This window comes from Cyprinodon tularosa, unplaced genomic scaffold (genome assembly GCF_016077235.1).
Source record: "Cyprinodon tularosa strain WSP-4 unplaced genomic scaffold, ASM1607723v1 ctg136, whole genome shotgun sequence".
NCBI classification, from domain to species: Eukaryota; Metazoa; Chordata; class Actinopteri; order Cyprinodontiformes; family Cyprinodontidae; genus Cyprinodon; species Cyprinodon tularosa.
In genome coordinates this window covers 968280-985034 of record NW_024038178.1, presented here as the reverse complement: position 1 = coordinate 985034, position 16755 = coordinate 968280, and the positions used below count along the sequence as shown (strand labels likewise).

General features: G+C 36.7%; 1 protein-coding gene across 2 annotated transcripts in view; it reads left to right on the top strand.

Annotated features, from left to right (window-relative positions):
* The window catches only part of ca10a (carbonic anhydrase Xa), a 374229-nt gene that overhangs the window by 32243 nt on the left and 325231 nt on the right, over positions 1-16755 (top strand). The window lies entirely within an intron of this gene.

The window sequence follows — 16755 nt, the reverse complement described above, 5'->3', positions numbered from 1 at the left end:
ACAAATCAGAAGTAGATACAGTTTCAAGCCCTGTCTGGGATTATTTTGGGTTTTACACTGTCGATGATGTAACACAATGATGATTAAATCAGCATCGGAGTCAGGACTACGCATAATGTGTTGCAATACATGTTTGTGTTTGGTAATATGCAGAGAAATCATTATTAATGCATCACCCAAAACAAAAGGCCAAAAAAATAAGAACTAGTAAAAAACCTTTTTTTAAATGATAGAAACACTAATGCTAGTTGAACTAAGGCTTCACCTTGTGTTGTATAATCTGGTTCAAAAAACATACCTTTCCTGAGCTTCTCAAACTAAATTTTATTTATTTTATTTTTTTAGCTGAACCGCTGAAGTTAGAAGAATGAGAATGTTCAGAATCTGATTTATCCTTAAATCTCAGCTTTTCTGTTTCTTATGTAAAACATCCACAAAAGAAAAGAGTTGTAATGATTTATCCAATCAAAACAACATATTTCTTTTTATGTTAGCTTTGACTCTGAGAAATTTACTAATGTTCGAAAGAGAATTTAAGGCAGCTTTTGTAGTTTTTGCCTCATATTTGGAAAGCATATTTGAATTTAAAACTGTTCAGTAAATGTCTACTTGTTTTATTGTTAAGCTATCAGAGCAACGTTTTTCATGCCAAAAAAAAAAAAAAAGCAACTGTTTTATTGTTCTTCTTTTCCTGTCGTTCAGAATAACTAATGTTTTGAAAGCTGTATGGTATTTCTTAAACTTTGCAAAAGAGCGAGCTGGAAACTGTAACCCCAGCACAGTTTAAAATGCAAATTTAAGGATCTCTTCCACCCGGAGTACACAACATAAAATAAAATGGAACAACTTTCACACTGTTTATTTTTTACAATTTTATAAAAGAACACAGTATGATACAACCTAACTGTAGTTAGAAAGCAAAAAATTAGAGCATGAGTAATATAAGTATAATTTGGTTTAAATTCTCATACCAAAACAGAAGAAAATGAATATTTAAACATGATTACTTTTATAAGTTTAAAATTTGTGCTCAGATCCATTTTCTATAATGGACAAACACCATACAGAGTTCAAATTTGATATTGATCTGATCAGGTTTATATGATAAATGAATGAATGTGACTGTGATTAGGGACCTATTCAATATGGTTCTTTTCCCATTTTTTTTTTATTATATATATTTTTCACAATATGCCCTCGTGGCATTGAATGCAAGTTGTAAGGTTGCATGTCTGTTTCAGAGAGCCACGGAGAGTTTGGTTTAATCAATATCTAACTTTCCATAAGTGATGGATCATCATTGTATAGCTAAAAGTAATGCTTCCAAGACAGTAACATTGAGGTCGTATAAAACCAATCGATCAAAAACAACAATTAAATTCTGCACTATGGTTGCTTCTCCATTTTTAATCTGGACCTTAAACTAAAAGTATGAAAAATGAGGTATTTTATGAGATCCCAAAACAAACAAAATTCACTGTCGCTTTCTCATTTTATTCCCATTTTTCACTGTCAAGTCGAAACCAGAGAGAATGATTACACCTACTAGATCGCGTTCACATCTATTTTGGTGAATTCCTTGCTTTTATTGTTACTTATCAACAACTTCATAGAGGATATACATTTCATCTTTTGAGTTTATGCTTTCTAATCCCATTAAGTAATATTGACTTCACTTATTTTTTTTTCTTCTTGAGGTATGTGAAAGTATCTATTTTTCCTCTCCTTACATTTATAACTAAGTGCAGTTTCGACAACAGGCATTGAGAGAAGAAGCTGTTGTGTTTTAGTATATTTGGTCAGATTGTAGGAGTTTGTATGTGTGGGTGTGTCTATGTGTGAGGGCTTCCTCCTGCTGATTTTCAGCCTATTCATTTAATTAGCTTATGAGGCTTAAGAGGTGATTAGAGTGTGAAATGGACTTTAGTAGGGGATCTCTTGAACTACGTTGCCATTCTTTCCTCATTATCTTGTTGTTTTATGACTCAAATACTACCGACACTAGCACAGACGAGCTTTCTGTGGTTTTCTGAATTGTCCTTGAGGATCCCTTTTTTGATCCGGTCACAGCTGTAACACTGGAATAAAATATGGTTTCTCATGTTAAAACCATTATCTAAAGTAGGGCATATCTGTTAAGTCTGAATAAGACTTTGAGAATAAGATGACCTTATACTAAAGTATTGCAGCTTTATATTATTAAGCTAATAATTCATATCATTCAGACGTTATGTGACAAATTTCTGATCACAGATTTTTTTAAACCACTGATTTGCTGGGGGTAACTTGTATTAAGGCCAAAACTATAATAATTAACTATCACTTTGTAATTAAGGTGGAGTCCTCATCAGTAGTTCGAGACTGCTGAATGTGCCTGTGAGACAGTGCCCAGGGAGGCAGGGAGAGGCTCACACCATAGTTTTTGATGAGTCCCCAAATTTAGCAATAAAGTCACTACGTTAGCAACCCAGGGCTGTGATCTCTAATGTCCCTGGCTTACAGAGAGCAGCCCACTATACCCAGCATTACACTTCATATACTAACCAGCTCCACAGCAAGCTAAGCAGGAGTTGGTGGCGTTGGATTTTCATAATAAAATAAAAGTCAACATTTAAAATAAAAGTCAACATTTCAAATTAATTTCAATCTGTATTTATGACTAGAATAGTGTCAGGGTTGTTGGACGTTGTCGTGGACCCAAATGCAGATTAGAGGAGGCAGAGATGGTTCGTGGAGTGTTAATGAAGTAGATGGTACAAAAACATAAATCCAGAAATAACAAGCTAGGAACTTAGGAACTAAAAACTAGAGAAGTTCGGGAAAAACATACAAGAAGAAATGAAGAGAATCCAGCACTGAGGAACTACAGAGCAGGAGTATAGATGGGAGACAGAACAAAGACTGGAGTAATCAGTTAATTGGGAGCAGGTGGGCACAGAAGCAACTAGAATGGAGCTAAGGGGAAAGGGGCATTAGGGACAACAAAATGTAACCAGGGAAAACAGGGTTTAACAGTAACTAGAATATACCTTAAAAAAGGCTAAAGGGGAATCAAACTGATCACTACAAAATAAGGAATAACCAAGGGGAAAACTATCGGATAAGAGAAGGGACTGGAGATAACTGAAGCCATGGGAAATGTAACCTAAGAATAAGAGAAAGAATAACTAACTAAAATTGACCAAGTAATAAATAATGGCAAACATGCTGAAAAGAGAATAACAAAAAAGAGTAAAATAAAAATTTTAAAAATGATATAAATCTTAACAACACAGATTAACATAAACTTAATCATATCTGAACCATCTTTATAATATAATGTTTGCAGAAACATTCATTTATCAAAAGCATTTCTCTTACATATACAAGATGATTGTGATAATGCCCAACTACAATAATTGAAGCCTATTACGTTCATATGATATATTATAGCTGTATTCTTTATTGCACAGATCAATACATTTAATTTAATTTCCTCATTGTTTATTCGAAGTAGACAACAGCTACATCACACCTAATGTTTGAAAACAATAAATAGATTTAGTTATATGGGTACATTTTTAAAGTTGTTTTTATATGTTTTTCCTATAAAGAAACTTTTCAGTTATGAGCTATTTAATGATAATAATAAGGTCCAGGGGTGATGTCACACAGGCTCTTGAAAAGAGGAAGACAGATTAGATATTTTTAGCTGTCATTTTTAGTGATTAGCATTGTGAATGTTTGTAAGCACAGTAAAAGTTAAGGTTGGTCCAGCCCTTAAAGTTCTCATATAATACTATATTTGAAAATCAGAATATTAACAATGAGGCCTCCAGAGCATGTTTTTACTGTTTGAACAGGGAAAGTATTCTCAGATTACAAAGACAGCATTTTCGTACAGTCATTTTCTAAACAAGCTGTTTTGGCATTCCATGCCCTTGCCTTTCCGAAAGCCGCGCCCCCACACCCTGCAACCATGACAACCAGTTAGTGTTTGTGATGATGGTGGCTGGGAGAGGGGAATACTACAGAAGACAAAGGCCGACCTTAACGGATGGGCTGCTACAGACCATTTTGATCAGCTTATACGTCAAAGCAACACATAACAGAAGCAGTTTGACAGGATAACCGCTCATTATTATAGATTTATGATGTTAAAAACAATAATACACATTTTTTATCCCATCGGAAATACTGTCAAATGTCACACTAATCATCTCAACACTGAGCAGAGAGCATTCCTTCTACATATAGAACGACCCTGATTTTCAAGGGACGGCTGGAAACCCTAGACTCTAAATAACATTTTAATAAACAAGTACATCCAGTAGCGCAATAGTTAGTTAGCTTGAGCTGCCGCCTCATACTGTAATGAAATGAGCTGCTGCTACCAAAAGTAATTTAACAAAAGCACACAATCAGAATTACTGCAGATCTCATGTTAGGAGTAGGCTGTGAGGCAAAGATAAGGTTACCCATCTTATAAAAATCACCCACTTATCAAAATAGCCAGGGACACAAATGTTGCTAGCAGTGCTAACGTTTTTACAAGCTTTCAGACACAAACGCTAGCTGCAGTGCTAATGTGTTTACAAGCTAAGCAGTCCAACGCAGTAAAGTCATGTTCAGCTTTTACCTTTGCAGCTTTGTAACGAAAAGTTGATATCAAACCACTCAATGCAAATTAAGGTGTGGAGAAGCCTCGTCATGTTGTGAAGCCCTCCTCTTTGAAATGCTTTAGCATGTAGATTTCATCAAAACTAAAATAAATTTTTGTGTCTTAAGGAGCTCAGATGAAGGCAGATACTTTTGTATCGATGGAGTCATTAATAGAGCAGCTGCTCTGTTGGCCATGTCTGTTTGAATGCTTATGTCTGGGAGCAGAGAGATGGGCCCTCTAGAGCAGTGGTTCTCAAACTTTTTCTGTCATTCCCCACTTTGGACAAGGGGGAATTTTCAAGCCCCGCCTGTCCCCATCGCCCCAACACAATGCTAATGAAATATGCAACAATCTTAAAATTTTCCAATTTTATTGAAGTAACAAGTAGTATCTAAATACAAACTATCTACATCAAATAACAGCAAGCTCAAAAATAAAGAAAATAAAAATGCAGCTGTGTCAAAATTTGTATCAAGCTCAAAGATAGAAAAAATTAAAGTGCCACTCTGCAATCTGTTAATAAAAGAAAAGAAGTGAAATCCATCTGGCAATACAGGTCTATTTATCCCTGCATTAGTGGCTGCAATGAGCCTGTTTTGCATTGCACGGTTTCTCAAAACGGGGTTGCAGGCTTGATACTGCCACTCTCAAGTCATGCTCAATGTTCAGCTGAGATCTGTATTTTGTTTTCAGTGAAGCAACAGTTGAAAAGCACATCTCACAGAGATATGATGTGGCAAAGGGAAGAAGAATGCACACAGCTCTCTGCCCGATGAGTGGATACTCCCTCTCCACTCCAAACCAGAATTCACTATTAGTCTGAGCATTAAACCTGAGCCTCAGGGTGGAGTCAGACGTCATTTCAATAAACTGGTCCTATTTATTTAAGATAAAATATTTCAAATTCAGTTATTTATGATCAACCTGCGCCGTCAATCCCGGCGCATGTGCGCTTTATTTGCAGTCTGGACGCTGAGGGTAAACATGCTGTGTCTCTGCAGCGCTGAGAGGGACTCCTGCGATAGCGGGGGAGAACGGGGTTGGGACGGAGGCGCCCCACGGCAGCACCTGCCGCTGGAGGACAAGAAAAGGAACGATACGTGCTTTCACGTAAGAGGCTCCAAAAGTCGCTAATTTGTCGCTAGTCCCTTTTTTTTAAAAAGAGTCGCTGGAGGGGTCTAAAATATAGCGACAAAGTCGCTGAGTTGGCAACACTGGGGCGCGAAAGTTTATTCCGTTACAAATAATATGCCGACGTCACGTCAATCATTATTTTGGCACTGCAGTTCCAGCTGAAATTTTTCTCATATCTAATGTTCTTTTAATTAGACTGCATGTAGGCTAGTAATGATTACTTTGTGGGTTTGATTGGTCTAAAAAGCGGCAACATACAGCTATAAGGACAGTTTGTTCTCACACATTCTACATTTATAGACACACACACACACACACACACACACACACACACCGGAACTTGGCGCGCCCCACCTGTCACGTCTCAATTCCCCACCAGTGGGTCGCGCCACACACTTTGAGAACCGCGGCTCTAGAGGGTGGGGTTAGATAGAGTGAGAGTGGGTTTTTCCCCAAATGACATCATTAAGGGAAGAATTTTGAAACAGTGCATTTCAAGCACACATTAACTAAGAGGTGGAACAAGGCAGTGAGTAATTGTTTTTTCTATTTTTATTTGTGTACCCTTATGCACAGGCTTCAGGATACCTATGACTGTTAGAATATGTTGTGAATATGTGAATTTTGCATAATATTGGACCTTTAAGGAATTGGACACAAAATGGGGATAAAATTGCTTTTTGTTATTTTCTTCTCTTGCACTTAGACTTAGCAACAGCCTGAGCAGAGTTTGGCATATCTCTTCATAAAATACTCCCTTCATTGGCTCAGTGAAGCTTTAGTGCTTTCTCATTCTTCCTTATTAATGGTAGAACATAGCTTATCCTGAATCTATAGTAGCACCTTCCAAATGTGAGAGGGTTTTCAACTGACCCAATAACACTTTTGGTGGCACGTTCAGGGGCAGAAAAAAAAATGTTATATCTGAAAAACAATCAAATATTAAATGGAACACTGTTCACTCAAATTTACAAGCCAGTTTCCTTTTTCCCTTTTAGTGATCTGAAACAAAACAGAAGGATAAAAAAATAAAAATGTCGTGTACATGCTTTAAAAAGAATAAAAAAAAAAACAAACAAACAAAACATTTAACAATTGTTAACGAGCCTCACTTGGCAAATGAGACACTTTTAAATTCATAAACACTGTATTGCTAAATTTAGCCTAATCAATAATTACAATTACCAGAAAAAAAATGCTGTTTTTCAACAGAAATCATCCAATTAGGTCTGACATTGTTTCCTGGAAGCTCACTGAGAATTTTGCCCTGTCAGAGGTTTACAACTTAAGCTAAAAGGCAGACATTTTCTCCACTGTCACTAAATGCTTACTCACAGAGTAATACTCCAAAATCACTGACCCAGAGGAACTGGCAGCACTTTGTCAACGTTTATACCCTTAGATATTCAAAACATCATAGACAGCGGTATTAACAATAATGATAATACAACAGAATAAAAATACACAAATGGATAACAGACAAGATATATTTCCTTGCTAAACTATGAGAAAGCTGAACAGATCAAAAGTTTGGTAAAGCCACTTTTTACCCAATTTTATGCAGCTTGTTTAACTTATTGGGCAGCAGAGGCAGCTTTTCCTTGTGTTTCTATCTCTGAGATAAAATCAGCGATATTCCAACAACAAACTACCTCTCTGATGGGTAACTAATTGGATTAGGTTTTTGATGCACTGCTCAGTAGAGGTGCGCACACAATGTACACAACTTTGGCAATTAAAAAGGGGATACCAAAAGGAGCTCAGTGAGAGATAATTGTCTCATAAGTCAATAAGCACAGCTGTTGGCAAGGTCAGCTTTCAGTTATGGACACACATCGCTGCTCTCAGTTTTGTGTGTGTCCTCTCCAATCTGTCTTCCCTCTTTATCCTTTCCTTTCCTGTCTTCTTTCTTAGCTCCTCCATTATGTTGGCTGCTCCCCTGTCACTCCCCTCAATCCTTTCTTTCTGCATGGCTAGGTTTCTGGATTGCTCATGTCCTTTGATGAATATTAATGGAGAAGTTTGGATATTACATGAAAATGAACTGTTTATTTACAGTGACTGTCTACTTTGCCTATAAGGGTGGTTGGAGGGAAGAATAGTAGAATGATGGCTAATTTTCAAGTAAAGAGAGGAAATGGGTCATTGCCGTGCCAAACAGGATTTCTAGCAATAAGAAGCTGTGGCCAACCAACTTTGTCATGGACCTAAAGAAGATAGTTTTTCCCCTAAATAACACCACCGCTAAGTGTGGAACTGTTTGGGAATTAGAGCCAATTCAACAATATTCATCATTCTTACTGGTACAGGTTTGACTATTTAAAAGTTCTTAATAACAATAAAATGTGATGATATAAAATTTAATTTGATGGTGTCACTTCAGTATATTATTTAGATGGCAAAATAAAACAAAACAGGGAATAAAGGGGAATAAAAATAGGCATAAAAATAAGGGTTAAGTGAAAGGGGGTGAAAATGGACTAAGGAAATATTGATAGCAAGGAAAGGAAAGGAAAAGAGAACATTAAAAACTATTTGGATGTATGAAAACTGCAAAGTCATCAGAAGACACTTGTCAAATAGCCACTTGACAAAAAGACAAAAAATTTTCTTTAAAAAATCTAATAGCAGTAAATATTAGAAGCCTTTAATAGCATTTAATACAGAAATACCAACTACTGCATAATATAATATACTAAATATAATGTAATGTCCTTTTTATGGATGTCAACCAATGATCAAATTACTATTAATTGTTGATTAATTGTTTATAACATTAAAATATGTTCCACCTAATTAATTGTTAATTTCAGCTATAAAAGTATTTATTTTAATGTTTTAACACAAATTATTCTTAAACTGAGCTCTTCTTGTATTTGCAAGACAAGAAATGCCAGAATGGATGTACGCTAGACGAGAGCCATGAATTGATTTAGAGCACATTTCAGGATAATTTACACTGGATAATAGTGAAAAGGATACAGAATGTACATTATGTGGTTCTTTTAGTAAATCTAAACACTCGATAACTCCAAGTTATAACCTAAATGGTGCTCATATTGCTATACTGCTTAAGCAGTGTAACTTTGTTGCTGTGTTTGGAAGGTGGGGATGTGATTATAGAAAAGTTGGGGCCTTACAAAAAAAGTTTCTCAACACTTTAAAGAAAGACATGCTAGTAATAAGAACTGTATATTAAGCAGGCATTTGTAAGTCAATGCACTTCATAGAGCCAAGTTTTCACGTTTCTCTGAAAGTAACCAAAACCATGTTAAAATGCACTGATAACAGCACTAAGTCTTCCCCAGCACTAATTACTCGATACAGGCTGCTTCATTAATACAGTGGCAAATAGTCTGACAGTTTGTTAGAGTGACATGATAGATTTAAATCCCTATAAATTAGAAATCATGTTTTCTACACATGTTACTTATATTTTTATTATTCAGTAACATAAAGTTACATTCATACTTAACACTGATTTTGCAGCTGGAGCAAAGTATTTCTGTATATAGGGTGGTTCCTGCGTGAAGCAAAGCAGGCAAAGGTGGCAAATATACTGAGGCAAATGGCTTGATATTTGCGAGGTCAGCAAAATTTGATTTCCGTTGAGCCTGTTGAAAAATCTCCACTTTTGTTTAAATTTTCGACATGAAATCCAATCAGGGACTAGATAAGGCTGTGGCCTACAGTGAAGTAGGCAGTGGAGAAGAAGGTTTATTTTACTCAAAATAGAAGATAGAGAACATAATCTTGACATGAATTAGAGAATGCTCTCCCACACCTTCAGCTGCGTTGTCTGCCTGGGGCTTATCTGATCTATCTCTTTGCTCCTTCAATCCTCTGCGGTTCACCTCTATACCTGGCTTGGCTGGCGGTAGCTTCAGGGGCTTCTCTTATCTACCACTTGCTCCACCGATCTCCTTCTTAGCTAGCAGCGAACTTGCAATTTTTCTGCCTCTCTCCTGGTCTGGTGTGCTGCTTCCCCACCACGCTCCTCCGATCTCCTGCTGTGGTACCTTACCTCCAGAGGGGTGCACAGCCGGCCATCTTGTTGTGGTTATGGTGCCCGCTATGCTGGTGTTCTCGCACTGACTTCCCACTGCTCCTGTCTGAACATCGTCTCACCTGACCTCTGTCGTCAGGGTGATTTGTCCCCCAATGAGGGACAACAGGACTCATAACTAGATTGTGGATAGGCGGAAGTATCGCTGAAAGCAATTGTCCTCCAGATTTAGCTTCTAGAGTGGGAAGGGTATGTATTTCTCTCTATTGGTTCCAGAGAATATGGTGTACCCATGGACTTAGACAGCTTTGTTTGGTTTTCTGAAGAAGGGCATATACAGTTTTTTTGCCCTTTTATTTTGCCGATTCTCCAGTAGTCCGAGAATTTTTCAATTGGGCCAACTTTCAGCCTGATCGTGCGTCGTACATTATGTAGTGTACAGGGGCAAATGGGGGGAGATCAGCCTCTCACAACCGATCAGGAATCGTAAGATCAGGAGAAAATTAAACATGTTTGAAATTCAGTCGGCTGTCATAAGGTCTTTTCAGAGCGCTGGGCTGCCCAGTGTGAGAACATGCATCATGAGCTGTGAAATTTTAAACTCCACGGTCGTCGTACAGTTTGAGCTGTAGCTGCAAGCAACGATTGAAAATATCGCACAGTGTATGCCTGGCTTTAAGTAAAAAAAAACAGCACTGTGAGTCACTTAGCAAATGCATGTCTCTAAAGTCGAGGTGAAACAACCAGCAGACTTGATGAAGGAGCCTTTTGCGGCCGTGCAAATTTGCCTGATGTGCAAATTGCTTTAAGTGGCAAGATATCTTTCAAGACGATCAAAAGAAGGGTAAAGGACTGACAATTGTACAATTCAAATTCAAATTACTCTAATTTTTTAGAAAATGTTTTTTATCATTCAGTCAGTATTTAAAACAGCTGGCACAATACATTTTTAGAACAGAATGTATATTTTTAATTTACCATATTGGGAAAAAAAAAAGTTTTTTCTTGTTACGGAAAGATCATGTTGATACAAGAAAAAACGTGGTGCTTGGTAATAAATCCTTTGTTAGTTGATAAGACCAACCAACTTTAATTGAATTCTTTAATTAATTAGTTGAATCCCTAATCCTTATCAAATTCTACTGTTATGCTATTGATTAAAATGCAAGCATTTTCTTTCAATTCATAAAGCAGCAGATAAGTTTGGAAATATAACCAAATGTGACCATTGAACTTCCATGAATACGATGTGACTCACAGACACTCACATGAGCTTTCTGAACGTCATGCCATCCAGCATTTTTTTAATCATCTGAAAGTAGAAAATAAAATTTTGGGCTACTCTTATTAATACATCTTTGTTCTTGGTCCAACCAAAGGTAATGAATGTAGTTTGTTGCTAAAAGTAAATACTACTTTAAAGATTCCAGAGGAGAGAAAATGAACTTACCCATAACTAGTAGTCTAGTTGTAAAAAAAAATAAAAATAAAGATATGATGGATGGATGGAAGGGATGGTGGATTTTTTTTTTTTTTTTTTGGAAGCATACATAGCCTAATTAATTTAGTCTATTAAGCTAAAGGAATATGCATGGTATGGTTGTTACATGTCAGGTAGGCTGATCATTGACCTGGACCAAGGCACCTCACAGTAGAACTGCTGTCAGTCTCTGGACTGGTATTGCTATCACTGGCCCTACATAATTAGGGACTAATGCAGAGGACGATTTCCCACTGGAATCAGCTTCATAGTTATGGTAAACCACTTCTTTGATTTTATTTATTTTTCTCCAGCTACTCGTAAGCCCACAGCTTGCCAAATGTTGAAAGGGCAGCATTATTGCCATTAATGTTAATATATAATAGACATTTTACACATTCATTAATAAAATGTCTTAGGGGAAGGAATAGAGGGGTGGTCATTTAAAAAGGGTGATGATTTTTTAGATTTTTTTAAGAAGGGGGTTGCCATCCCCCCTCATCCCCCTCAACTCGTGTACTGCCCACACCATATCAAGTTGTCAAAAACAATTTTTAAAACTTGATTGATAACAGAATTCAAGTGGCTAACCATAGTCATAACAGAGAAAATGTCTGCTTTATATGTATCAAAGAACATTTCTTCAGTTCAGTTTATTTTTCTTAACTAGTTCACTTGTTTTCTATATTCAGACAGATTGAGTAACTCAGAATTTATAAAGAAATAGTAAATCTAGTTAAAATTTATTGAGGACCAGTTTAAGGGATTGTTTAGCAAGAAAGAAATGAATAAACAAAAACTGCAATACCCTAATTATTAGATCAGCAGAAAATCATGAGTGTATACAGCCAGTGAGGGATACATTTAAAAGGTTACATGTCTGAATGAATACATTCTAAACCTTTCCTGAGATCCCCACTGAACTATGAGAATTGTTAGTGGATGATGTGATTGAGACTGTGAAAGGCAGCTGGAAGTTTTTACAATGCTTAAATTCATTTTTTTTTTTTGCTTTTTAGCAGGTAGAAATAATTTATACCTAGTTTTATTTACATCCATCAGCTTTGTTAAGGGGCAGTAAGAAGAGTGCTTTTATTATTGAGCTACTGTTACCACATATACTTCACATTTGTATTTCAAATATGAAGTAAATATTGCAAATGTCAGTTGTTCTATTCTGTAAACATGTTCCTGAACAAAGGTGATCCCTATCTGTGATATTATCTTCATGGCCCAAAATGCCCGTAAAACAGAAATGGTTTTATCCAGGAACACAGCAGACAGGATAAAGCCATTTCCCTGCTCTTAAACCACCTCTGTGATGTTTTAAGCATCATGCATTCGCTGGGACCCTGTAAAATGAAATACAGCGATCCATCAAGACCTACTCTCCCCTCTTGCCTTCCACAGTATCTAGTCTGCATTTCCTTTTATAGATCGAAAGCATTTTCTTTTTGCTGATGTCAGGAAGAGTGTTTCAGACCTCAGCTAGTCATTGTGAGAAATGGGACAGGGCTTCTTGTGCCACTTTGCTTTTCCTTCTTTTCCTCTCACACAGTGCTGCTGAGCTCCAGGAAATGATTGTTGCTTATTTTATTGACTGCAAGTACCTAAGCAATGATTACAGCATGCTCAAGGCTGCATTAGTTTGAAACTAAAAAATCTTTTAGTTTCAAATGTAGCAGCATTTTTAATAAGTTAAAAAACAGAAAGTTACATTAAGGTAAGGTTGGAAAGCAGTATAAGTTGTAATCTAATAGTTGGAGTGTTATGAGTTAGATTCTGTCTTTTTCTCGCCTTGTTTTTCGAAAGTCTTTGGATAAGATGAATCTCTTGTTGCCAACAAGTCTGGGACTTGATTCATAAGTGTGTGTGTCAATAGCTAATTGGAAATTGAGTGTAAAAGTGCTTTAAGTGGTCTGGGAGACAAGAAAGGCGTTCAATAAATGGAGTCCATTTACACAAGATTGTTCACGCAAACAGAAAACAACTGTCTAACTTCTGTAGTTGCTCTCATTATTTTAGACAGAATTAACTCTTGGGTTACACTTAAATATACACTGTACACTATTTGGAATATTTTATAGTTATTAAATTTAATTTTCCTGTGGGATTAATGAAGAATTTTTTTAACTAAATTTCATTGAATTATCTTTGAATGCTCTGATCATCATATGTCTCAGGATCAATCAGAATTTATATATATATATATATATATATATATATATATATATATATATATATATATATATATATATATATATATATATATATATATATATATATATATACATTGAGTGATTAGGTGGAGGTTGTGTGGAGGTTTCTTAGGACAAAAATGCAGAAATGAGGACGTAGAGATGAGTTTTGCTGATTTAATGGAAAGTTCATAGCAGAAGCAGAAGCACAAATCCAAAAACACTGAAAAGAAACCAAAAAACCAAGAGATGCCAGGGAGAAACACACATGAGCAGCTTAGCTTTTAAGCAACAAGAAACCACCACTAAAGAACTGCACAGAGAGTGAATATGTGGGAGACAGAACAAAGAATGGGATAATCAGCTGATATGGAGCAGGTGTGGATAGAAATGACTAGAAGGGAGCCAATAGAAAGTAAAACTGGCACTAGGGGGCAACAGAGAGTAACACAAAAAACTCAACACTGGCAGAAAACCACTACAAAGACACAGAATTAGAGAGAACATAAAAATAAACCCAAAGGGCAGCCCTGAGAGTACCCTCAGCCCAGTTTATCATAGTACCTACTTCCGAACAGTGTGAAAATTCCCTGGCAAAACTTATTACATTTTATACTATGCACTCACATTTTTGAATAACATACTTCTTTACATTATAGATATAGTGAAGGAATTTTGTGAATTTTTGAAAAGACCCGCCCTCTCCACTTAAAAAAAAGAAGCAAATCCACAACCCTGTACCTGCTCCCAAGAGGGAACACCTATTAAGCGAGTGTGAGAGCATGCACAAGCCCATTTGTCCTCGTGCACGCTCTGTTTAAAAGTTGTGTGTGCATCGCTCATACAAGCTTAATTTCCAAAAGAAGATTTGCAGTTTTTCCACTATTTCAGACTCACCACTGGTACAGTAAGTGAAATTTGGGATGGGCACATATGACGTCTTTACGTAAACATATCACCAGAATTATTGACAATTACGCGTACCACTTATTTTTATGATCCACCTGGAAAATGAACACCCTGCACTATACCTTTAACTTTGTGTAACTACAGATGATATTAAAGCAATGGGAATCCCAGAGCCCCTGGCTAGGTTTAAAAGCTCTTTCTTCGCATTCCTTGTATTGCCCAGTTATTTTAGCAAGCCTAGAAGCTAGAGTGGTCTATCAGAGGAACTCTGTCATTCCAAAAAATATATTTAAAGATAAAGTCATAATATTGATACAGTGACTACATACATGTAGTTTTGAGGTGCACCTTCCCGCTTAAAATATCTTTAAATGACACTTTGACTAACAGGTAATTCTGATTGATTCACCAACATTATGACTGATATTTATGCTTATGAAGATCTGAATAAAACAGGACATATGAATACATAATATGGATAGATTTTAAACGTTAATAAATAAATACCATTCTCAATTACTTAATCATATATCTATAAAAGAAGTAATAATAACAATATACTTCATAATGGCATGTACTTATATAGCGCCTTTATTCAAGTTAGGAGACTTGACCAAAGCGCTTTACACTACATTCATTCACCCATTCACGCACACACTCACACACTGATGGTGGCAAGCTACATTGTAGCCACAGCTGCCCTGGGGCTCACTGACAGAAGCGAGGCTGCCGTACACTGGCGCCACCGGGCCCTCTGACCACCATCAGTAGACAATGCAGGTGAAGTGTCTTGCCCAAGGACACAAAGACAATGAAAGTCGGAGTCGGGGCTTGAACCGTCAACCCTTCGATTTCAGGGCAAGCTCCCACATCCAACGCCACTGTCGCCCTAATGCAGTTAAAGCTACAGTGTGTAATAATTACAGGGATATACAGTCAGAAATGTAATATATTATACATAACTATGTTATTTTATCATCATCTACGAGCTCAGCCTCTTAACCTTAATATTTGCATTGCCTTAGAATTCGTTATTTATAATTACATAGAAGCGGATCTCGCAGCCATGGAGGCAGACATCTTTGCGCTACGGCAGCGCAGAGCCAACAAACTAGTGATTGCGAGATCGCCCATTACGCTCGAAAGTAACTACGGCAAGTTGAGAGAGATGAACTGAGACAGTACTGAACAATAGATGGCAGTATTAAAATGATCTATGTAAACAAACCTCATCACTTGAGAAGGTGTCTTGGAAGACATTTTGTCCCGTAACGCTCGCTGTACTGTTGGGGGGGAGAAGCGGTGGGGGGGAGATGTTCATGTTGCTGCAGTCAGCAGTCTGGATGTTAGATGTCGCTAAAAATTACACACTGTAGCTTTAAGTATAAAAAAATTGAAAATACGTATTTCAAATATTCAATTGATAGTTTATTTAGATTAACCAATGTTTGTATGTGCATGGCCATGTATTTCCCTAGATCTAAAAAACACAAAAGCCTTTTCTCACTCTTACTAAATAAATGTACTTATGTTAAAGCTTCTCTGTGTATTTTTAACAGGGTTACCAGTAATTAAGAGGCTAGTGATTATTATTATCATAAACACTGCCTTTTAGAAAGATTTGCATATTTAAGAATCAAGTTGTTGAGTTAATAAAAGCACACCATGAAAATTAACAACTACAAAAAGCACCATGTAACCAAATTGAATTTTAATGTTAGTCAATAAGTGCTGGCCTGGAACAAACAAGTTCAATGGGTTGGGAAGGCCTACATTAAGGTAAAAGCAAACAAACTGCTGTTATAAACATCAGAGATTTAGTAAGTGAATACTTGTTTTGAATACAAACTTCTGCAGTAGAGCTTTTGAGGCTGCATGTGCTGCTTAAATAGCCTTTTCTGGACTCTGCTTGGCCAGTTCGCCCATCTGAAATTGAGCTTGCTATCCAGCTTTACTGCAGCAAGGCTGTTAGGAAGGATAGCAGAAAGATGAAAGATGTTTGGTCACCTCAACCTCCATTAAAGCCAAGCAAGCAGAAAACCTCTGAAGTGTGATTAAACTTCTCTTTTCCTGTATGTGAAATGAACAGAAAGAGGTGTGAAAAGCAATATCCTCAAGTCTTAGTGGCTAATGCCCAGTCAAACCTCACTTTTTGTACTTACCTTAAATTGCCACCTCAACTGTACTGCACCACCCGGCTCTAATCTTAGTCTTTCTTTTAGAGCTCAAACATCCTTACAAAATGCATTTCCATAATTTCGTGAAAGACTTTGCATAAAGAGAAAGTCCCTTAAAATGTTAAGCTGGTTCGACGTAACGGCTTTTATTCTCAACAAAAGAAATCCTGCATAGGCCTAAGCTTAGTATAAGGCTCTCTTTGCTGAGG